The sequence below is a fragment of the Poecilia reticulata genome, linkage group LG17, assembly GCF_000633615.1.
Source record: "Poecilia reticulata strain Guanapo linkage group LG17, Guppy_female_1.0+MT, whole genome shotgun sequence".
NCBI lineage: Eukaryota > Metazoa > Chordata > Actinopteri > Cyprinodontiformes > Poeciliidae > Poecilia > Poecilia reticulata.
In genome coordinates this window covers 21,788,454-21,798,795 of record NC_024347.1, presented here as the reverse complement: position 1 = coordinate 21,798,795, position 10,342 = coordinate 21,788,454, and the positions used below count along the sequence as shown (strand labels likewise).

Sequence of the window (10,342 nt, the reverse complement as noted above, 5' to 3'; positions counted from 1 at the left end):
GATTCTCTATGCAGTAATAGTAGAGATGCACTGAGAAGTTGGGCAGTGAATCGAAACAGACAAATTTTCTGCTTGATCGACTCCGGATCAGATGGAAACCTAAAAATCCTATCTGTTTCTAATTAGTGAACGCACCGTTTTGACCACCCCACTGTGTGCTGAGAACACACTTTGGTTTGGACGTTGTAATTGAGTGACTGTGCTACCTGCTAATATAAGATAGTAAAGCCAGTTTAAACTTTTAAATTTAAAAAACTTTTTTTTTAAATTCTTTAACCTTTCATTATAGTGTCACATTACCTCTGCTCCTAACATAAGTAATAGCCATTCACAGAAAGCTGAAAAAAAATTCAGAGACATTCTTACGTCTTCCCTAAGCTAATGTCTTTAAGAAAAGTCTGATTCATAATTTGAAATAAAGTTGGTCACAGAATGTCTGATTGGTGCATCTCTAAATAATACATCCACCCAATCCCACACATAGGTCACTTGCTACTTGTCTTCATGTAGAAGAGAGTAAATGTTCCCTGTTGCTGAATGTTGCTCCCTCTGAGCCACCTTTCAACTGCCGTGATTATTTTATAATGAACCCAAAATATGAGCAGCAGAGCAGTCAGCGCTGATCACTCTCTGGGCCTCGCTAATACACCTAGATATTTTTGGCAACATAAAAACCCCACAAAACATGGGAGAGCTTTCACATTAGCATACTCAGACATTATTCAAGCAAATATTGGGCATTTTAAATACGTGACCAGAACCCGGTAGAGGTGGAATAAAAGCTCGCTGGTTCTCCAAGCAGCCTGTCGAAGCTTGAAAATATTTATTTTTACTTGAGGTCACCCTGACCGAGCTATTGAGCTGCAAACTCTGAGCCAAGGAGACACACATGCGGCCAACTTAAAATTTATCAGCCAATCTTAGGTGGGTTTATGGGAATTGTGCTTTTATTTTTCTTGCAGTTGTTTATCTGGCAGTGGCGCCGAAGCAGATCAGATAAGAACAAAGAGGAGCAGGCTCGCTCTCCTGTATGGGAAGTCTGAGTCCGCGTCTGCTGATGCAGCTCKCAGTCCTCAGTTTACCAACACAGCTTCTACAGGTTCAATACTGAAGAGAGCAACTACACTCCAGAGACAWGCCGGACTTCTGCAGCCACTTAATAATCCTCCAAATATGAGGTTTTARACTGTGGCATAACCATAATAGTTGCTGACAGGAGAGGACTGGAGACTGTTGGGGACTGCTGGTCTAGGGGCGTGCCCCTGCCCTTCTGGTCTGCTGGACCTACTGAACTCCCGCCAAAGCCCCTCCAGACACCAGGGGATGAGATCCTGCACAGTCTTGAAGATGAAGTCTTGCCCTCTTCACCCCAGGGTCCTTTCTCCTGATCAGCTGCCGCCCTGCTGAGTAACATTTCCCCTCTCTCCCTTAAGCTGGTGGAGGACACAGCCATGTTCATCTTTTCTAAACAAAAAAAAAAAAAAAAACGTTTTTTTTTGGAGGGATTTCTGCACTGAATCGGTCCAGACTTGAGATAAACGGATTAGGCGATTAACATGAAGATGCTTTACACGAGCGCTGACAGACGCATCATAATTTCACATCAGGGAACGTGATGGGGGGGAGTTGACGTAATTTGGTGGATGAGGGCCTCAATGCTTCCGAGCAGAACATTATTTTAAAAGGTAAATGAGTCACAGTTAACCCTTTAAGATACAGAAAAATCGTCTGCACTGAGCCACCCTACAGCCTCAAAACTGAGGTTCACACAGGGCCAGCATTTCTGCATAATGATCATCTGTAGAGATGCACAATCACTCTTCTTCTGGTTTTCTAAGTTCTGACCTGCCTCTTTCAATTATGACTAATTCAGCTTTTTTAAGAGAAAAAAATKTTCTGCACTTTGATAACAGCAGTAGTTTTGAAACCATCAGAAAGCATCTCGTTTGTAACCTCTATCTGAACTCAAAGGAATAAATCACAGAAATTCATCTTAAGTCATCATTGAAATATTAGCATATATCGTAATTGCGAAGGACTGCATGGATGCAATATTTTCTTGAATACTGTATCATAAATCTGATGCATTAATGCAATATGGGTTTTTACAATTTGAGAAGAGCGAGTAAACATGTGCAAATTGCAATTAGTGCTCCCCACATARCAGTTTTCAATAAAAACTTCACAATTAAAGGATTTCCTTCATGCAAATCAAATTTCAAATATTGTTGGCTGATGGGTGAAGCTGGTGGAAGGTTTKAATTATAGTTAGAGCTGTGCGATATATCTTTACTTAAGAACTCTCCTGTAAATCAGGATGACGTAATAATTTACAGGCCTACATCTAATCTTCCTCTATTATCTAAAATGTTTGAAGACATAGTAGCTAATCAAGTGTAGGTGCATCTWAACGGTGATTTCTCTCGGAGATGACGATGCTAAAACCGATGCTGAAACCTGACTGGAACCTGTCAGGTTCATAACGATTTAAAGTTTAAAGAAAGACGCAGATATTGCAGATTTATAAATATCACAAACTGTGATGTACAGTGTGACTATTTTTCATGAGTCCACACTTGCAACACACACCAACACACTATAGATAAGGGACATTCATTTTGATCTGTGCATTAAGATCCCCTTCCTTAAAAACACACACCATATTCCCCAAGGTTTCCCTTCCATTAGCAGTCTATCTGTCTGGAGAAAAGGACGAAAGCCCCAGCAATGAAATGAAAAATGATTCACAAACATTCCTGACATCTGTTTTCTTTTGTCTCTCATGCCGACACAGTTGAAACCCAAGGAGAGAGATCAATCATCAGTTAAGATAATGGAGAAAATCACAGTCCACAGCAAATTTTTCACATCAKCCTGATAGAAATAATAAACAAGCATTTAAAAATGGACAGCGAGCAATTAAAGGATAATTAAAACAAATGGACAAGAGGAGACGGCCCACATGTCTCAACATGAAATACAGGGCTGGCTGCAGCAGCCGCCTGAATGAATGCGAGGCTCCTTTGACAAAGCTTGCGTCTGCCTCACTCAAGCTGGAGAGGCGTCCGTTGAAAGAGAGATGGGGGAGAAAGAGGCGAGTGTGGGAGTTTCGAAGACGGAAGGGACTAAATAGCTGTGAGAGTTGAGGGGGGCGACTGGCAAAGGAGGCAAAGAATGGAAGGGGGAGAAAGAAACGGGGCGGTGGGGTCACTGAGGAGGATTGACAGGCTGTGAGTACGACCTGACCTTGTGRGTTTGCCTCCAAGTTTTCTCAACAGGCTTAGAGAAGACAAAAATAAAGCCCAGGAATGTTAATTTATTTTCAATTGTCAACGCCCAGAAGAGAGCGTCAAAGAGCGCATACATACATATCAAGTAAGACTGGAACAAAAAACTAATGTGCAAGTCCAAGTGTAGGCTGAAAATCTACAAGTGAAATAGAGACGTAGAKCTGTGGTGCTGGATCTTACCAACACAATGATGCGTCTTCCACTCAGTGAATAAGTACTAATTTGGAGAACTTTCTGCCTCCAACCCCCATGCCCTACATTCAGAAGCAGAGAAGACACATTCAAGAAGGGAATTTCAAACGCCAGAACRCGGTTGATGGACTAGAAACGAGAGACAGGAACTACAGGAACTAAGAAAACACAGCCTCAGGGAAATTTTCTTCCTGTCCTCGGTGCGCCATGATGTTTCGGGGGAACTCTTTTGTCATGACAGTCCTGTCAGAGCTGCGCTTTAAACCCCTGCAGGGATATGATGTCATTTCCTTGGCTCCACCGGTGATGAAGACAAGTCCCCACCAACATCCAGAAACAGAGCTGCACCTTCACACAGCACAGTCTGCCAAATGTGCTTTATCAACAGTTCGAAGATAAGATAAACTGCCATCAGGATTAACTGGCTGTAAACGGGTTCGCAGCTGCACTTGGTGAAACAACAAAACATGCTGACGACTTCCTAATTGGAACTCAATCCTCTTAATTTTCTCAACTAATGAGCAGATTGATTGGAAATTAGGTCATTCTGAGAAATGAATGTTTGAAAACTGTAAAACAGAAAGAAATAGTTTTGCTATTTCCACTTAAAACTTTCAAGCACACTTTTTATTACATATTGTGGGAAAAAAAACCCAACTTCATGGCCTCTGGCCTTTATGAGTTAAGCTCATAAAGGCCAGAGTCACCTTTATGAGCCATAACTTCAAAAACAGTCTTCCTCTTTGATTAGTCTCTTAATTCCTTTGTTAATAAAGGAATTTTGTGTAGTTCGTCTTTGCACTGTTTCTTCAGTTCATTATTGTGTGAGCCCTCATTAACTTAAGGCTTTGGACCACTGCAATACTTTAATTGTTGTGGTCAACAGTGACACTCTTTCCGACTTGCTGCTGTGCTTGGAATCATTGTCTTGTTCCAGTGTTGGCTTCACTTCAGCTGTCGAACAGATGGCCTCACATTTGACTCTAGGTTTCCTTTGTGTACTGAAAAATTCACCATCATCTCATTTAATGCAGTTCTGCAGCAGTCCAGTAAAACAAGTTCATCACTCCTCCACCACGCTTGACAGCTGGTGAAAGGTGTGTGCACTGATATGCTCGCTCTTGTGTTTGCCAGTCGTCTTGCTGTGGATCATTATMAAGCATCTCCGTTTCGGTTAAGTCTTTSCGGAGGACATTGTTCCACATGTCTTTTTCACTTGTTCAGATGTAAATTAGTAAGCCTTTCTGTCACGTCTTTTTTTAAATAAARCGAGCTCGTTTTAACAACCTCTCCAAGACTACAAAGAATTTTAACATCTAACAAACTCAGAAACATTCTTTTTATAATTTCTTTGAACACTCCCATGTCTGACCTTGGAATGAACTTCCTGACATCCATTTCTAGGAAGACTGGCAGGTGTCATGAATGTTTTCTACTTGTGAATAATCTTTCTTACTGTCAAGGATTGACTATTGACTACATATTGTTTGGTTAACATACTTATGACCAATTTCCAGAATGATGGGAAGCAAAAATTGCTTCACAGAGTGTATTACTGATGTATTTCCCCCTTGGAGTACCTGAATGTACTAGGCCAGAAAAGTACCAAATTGTTCCCTTTGATGCAGGCACTCGATCTTGCAAACATACATCCACAGCTCCTTTAAAGAAGTAAACTTGTGGTTTCCCCAACAGCCTTCTGACATGTTGCTATAAAATGTGAAGCTAAAGAGTCAACAGAACACCTTCTTTTATTGCAATCTTTTTGACAGAAGTTCAACTTAGTTTCAATGCTGCATTTCAATAAAAGTTTTTTAAAGTGACATTATGAAAATACATTTTGATAAGTATTAAATAAACAAATAAAATTTGTTTAGAGTTTAACTAAACATGCTGGTTCAGTCAATGGCACTGGTTATGCCTGGCATCCATCAGAGAACAATATAATTGTTATATAATTCAGGTGATTATATAAGAAATTAATATATCTACATAGTAAAAGACWTGTGCTGAGAAAGTTTCTGTTTTGAAGCAAGAAATTCAGCTTGTAGCTATCTTTAGTAAGATTAGCCACAGCGCCAACAGTAAGCTAAAACTTGCAAGCAACCTGAACTTGGAAGCCTTTAGGCACATTTCGTCAAAGAACATCACAACTACAGCTGTCATGGAAACTGTTTAGATGGCACCGTACTAATAAACTTAAAAAGGTTGCACCTAGTTCAACACTTTTGTGCTAAAGTCATGCTTGATAGCAAGCTAAACTTGCTTACTCTGAGAAATCAATGCCTATTAACAGTAAAGTTGTATGGTTTAATAATATGCCATAAAACGTTTGTTTGTTTGTTTTTTTTACAAAATAGGACAAACCTATCAACGTATTTAGCTAGGTAGTTATATTTTTAAATAGAATTTCACAAATTTATTTAAGATGTACTAAAGATACTTCCATACCTTTCACTGATATATTGATTAAAATCTACCAAAATGAAATGTTTTATTAGTGCATTAAGCCTGAAGCTTTTATTTATTGTCTTTTTTCTTGGAATAAATGACTTCAGTTGAAAATGAGGTACTGCTAAGAAAAAATATAAAAAAATAAATGCGCTTTTAAGGTGAAACGTCCTTGAACACAGCGCACAAAGCCCACACAGAAGCTCTCCGAAACGTGCAAGGCTTCTTTATTTTATTGAGAGCACAACGGTTGGTGTGTTCGGCGGCTCCTGGCCAAGTGATTGAGTCAGGAGATAAGATTGAGTGCCAACGGGCAAATGGACATAGTGAAAATAGAGCGGGTTGGGCAAAATACGTTAAGTAAAGAGAACAAAGAAGGCCCAGGAGTCACAACCAGGTTAGTGTCAAGCAAAATAAAGAAAGAATTTGTGCCGGGGGTGACAACATTAAAAAAAAAAAACACCTGTCAACAAAATAATGAATCATTCCTAAAATAATTACAGTTATGACTGCTACATCTCTCAGCAACAGCAAATTTATCTCCTGACAATAATTATCACTGATTCATCAACTGTGTATGCTATGTATATTTTTAAAAAACTGTTCACTCCGTTTTATACCTGTTCTGATATCAACCCAAAACAAAATCTACCAAATTAACAGCGAGAGCCACCTATCGATTCTGAGCTGCACTCTGGAGAGAACGGGGATTTCTGAAAGTCCTAAATAGACTAAAGAGCAGTCCTGTTTTGTACAAGCAGAGCAATATCCTGAACAAACAAATTTTACTAGGTTACTGATATGTAATTTCCTAGCATCAAAAACAGAAACAGAACATTATGTTTCGCACCAGTGTGCATGCATATTGCACGGCTCACTGGGGTGTTTTGGGGATTGTGTGTTTTCAGAATGTGGTTCTCAGGAAAATGTAGCTTTGAAATGGTTCACAGGAGACAGCTTGTGCTTGTTACTCCATCATAATTAATACTTGSGACTGGGAAAACTGTAAACAGTGAATGTTTGGCACTTTGCTGTATAACTGATTTAAATAGTTCATGGATTATCATAATTGYTGGGTATTTTTCTGCCAATCAGCCCAATCTGACATTTTCACAAACCTAGAAATTTAATTATTCAAAATTAGACTTGCAGGTGCATTTCAATAAATTATATAGTTGTCAAAAWGGCAATTTATTTCAACWCATATTTTATTTAGAATCATTGAGCAGTTATATTTTTGAAGTGCAAATTTAACAGCTGCATAACTTGATTAATTTTTGGTAGACTATAACATTTCGAGTCCCACGCATTCAAACTCTATTGACTATTAAATATCTGGCCATGTAGACAAACTTTCGCTGTTTTGTTTTTTTTTCTTTGCTGACACCTGACTCAGACGTTGATAAAGAAGTAGGAGGTTTGGGTCACTTTGCTTATGGAAACAGAAAAGAAGAGTGAGAAGAAMTGGGAAGAATAAAAAATTATAAAGACATCACAATATTCAAAAACTAATAGTGGAATTTAAAGCTTTCTTGATAATATGTAACCCTCAAAAATCAGAATACTTAAGATTTTTGACTTGCTACTTACACCCTCCATTTGAGTGGTAAGGTACAAATTGTTATTCCTTCAGAAGCTGACTGTGTACAAAGTGCTACATCCCAAAAAGTTCAATAGAAAATTAAGTGGAATGAAAAAGTCTTATGAAGTCAAAGCTCTACTAAAACTATGGGAGTGTATTCACCAGATTTGGATCGAGACCAAATCCACTGCTTCAAGAGCTGAACACAGACTTAACCAGGACATCAGCTACAACTGTTGTATTGCTTGCTATGCCACTGCTTAACCAGATCCTAAGGAGGCTGCAAGGAGAAAGGGAATAAACTGTAAGTCATTGGGCCAAATATTCCACTGAAATAAAATTGTGCATTTTAATCAGAAAATTGTGCTATACTGATGCAGTAATTCAAACAAAAGGAACCCAACATGTATTAAATGCRTATTCATAGACAGTGTGTTTCACTAGAAAGAAATTTTATTGATAATAAAATACAATTTTCAGATAAAMCCAATTTTAAGTGTTTAGTCATTTAGATAACCATAATTATCAGAAATAAGTGCAATGCATCACTCTGTGTGCAAAAAGTTCTATATAACAAGTTTTTCTTTTTGAAATGAATGAATGAAAAATTCATTTCCAAAGGTATTCTAACTTCATTGAGCTTCRGAAAACCGAATCTCAGTATATTCAATTAAAGAGGCTAACTTTTTATTTACCATTTGACTGTAAGTGGATGTTTTCTGTTTGGCTCTGAAATTAATAGACTGACCTAAGCGCAGATGGTTAAGCAGGAAGGTCGCCAAAGAGGAACACAGAGCAGTCTGGTACTGACACAGCGAAGAAAAGTTTCTTTTTTTTHTTTTTTTCAAATCAATCTCTTCATAMATTTTTCTCAAAGCCTCACTTCTCACCTCCTCCATGCATCATTCTCACACTCCCCTGCATTTATCCACAAAAACGCCCACACGTGCGCACACACTCCTCTCACCTCCGGCTCCCTCCGATGTTAAACAGCATTTTCTTTTTTTTACAAGCAGCCATAACTGGCTTGGCAATGTCAGCTCCACCTGAACACACTAAACACGCCACACAACAGCTCCGTTCACTTTCAGCACATTTACGGCGAGTGATATGTTGATGTTAACACCTCCTGGAGGTAAAGGGAAAAAAAAAAAAAAAACTAAGCACACTGATGTGATGTTAGATTTTTACACACTCTAAAGCCCCATTCAGACTAGATTAGTTCTATCAGGAGGGAGCGCATAAAGCTAATACATAACATCTGTGATGTTAATGAGCAACATGCAGGCAGGGGGAAATCTGTCTAATCAGTCTCCAACATTACACAACTCCATTCATGTGCTTCCATTGTGCCAGAGATGGATCATAATAATCAGATACAATTTCCACAGTTGACGGCAACTTGTTCAAACAAAGACAAAAGAAACGCTGCATCTGGGCCGAAGTGATCTCAGYTCCGGGGTTAGAGCCAGAACAGCCCTTGGAGTCCCGCCTTCTCCAAAAGGAAATGGCACATTATTTGCAAACTATCACAGGGATGTCGCCACGGATGGGATAAGCTCTGGTTTTATAAGTGTTATTTCTGCTGTAAGGGAGGGCAAGGGAGGAAGCTCCCGCTGCTAAAATAGATACAAGTTACTGACACGCAAGATCCAGGCACTGCTTTAATATTTGTGATTATTACCCTTCTCACACTAATCCTGTAAAAATAGAAAATTGTCTCTCAATAGATAACTCAATAGCTTCCCCCCGCTCCAAATACACGAATCATACTGCTGAACAGGAATAAAAAGTCATCATTAATACTAATAGGTGTAAAACCACAGAAAAGGTTTTAAAATGAATTGTGTTAGTTTGAAAAGAGAGAAAAATGAAGTCAGAGGCGAAGTTCAGAATTATACTGAAGTTTTATGTTAACTAAAACATAAAAATGAACCAATCAAGCTTTGCCTTCTGTAAAATTTCACCCCCGTTACGAATTACAGTTATATTTAGACCCAGGCATTTCTCTGTAATTTGTGTCAGATTTTTATTCAACTCAAATACAGTGCCTGATTGATGCGTTTCTCAACTCAAGATAGTCAAATATATTCTTRATGCCAATAATTCAATAATTCAGAATTTTTCACCAATTGATTTGCAGATCCCCAAGTTTCAGTTTCTGGCTGATTGGCTGGTGCAGCTCTGCTAAAACATTTTAAATATTTGTCATATTATTTTGTATGCACATTTTCCAAGCAGTGAAAAGAGAGAGAAAAAAAAAGACACTTACTTGACCGTTTCCTGAAATTATATTTTCAACTTGACCAGATAACTTATTTTTGGTATTTGCATATTTATTGCCCAATTTTTTCTATCTGGTTTAAAACTGGTATTTGATTTCCATAGCTCATCCAGCTCGTGGGAACTGCAACCAGAATTTGTGCATTCAAAATAGGCTTATGTCATCATTTAGCACTTTTTATTCCAGTTTTAGAATTTCCTGTAGGCTAGATAACAATACATGGAACAAGTTGAGGCTGGCAACCAAGCAGCCCTACAGGCAAAGCATTGAAACAGCTGAAACATCTTTCAACAGTTGATTAGGGGAAAAAACTAATTTACATGTTTTTTTTTGTTTTTTTTTTTTTTGGGGGGGGGGGGGGGGTTCCAAACACAGTTTCAGAATACTGAATTTGAACATAATAATGGCTTCTCTTGACTCACCACCCAAAATGTAGAAAACCAAAATCACTTTGTTGTCATTTGAAACAATAGGACATGAACCAGATGTTGACCTTGTTGAACCTTTAAATGAGGCATTTGTATCAACCAGTGCTGGTTTATC

The 10,342-nt window shown here is 38.5% G+C and overlaps 1 protein-coding gene across 1 annotated transcript in view; it reads right to left on the bottom strand.

Moving 5' to 3' along the window:
* The window catches only part of adgrl2b.1 (adhesion G protein-coupled receptor L2b, tandem duplicate 1), a 124,795-nt gene that overhangs the window by 95,114 nt on the left and 19,339 nt on the right, over positions 1-10,342 (bottom strand). The window lies entirely within an intron of this gene.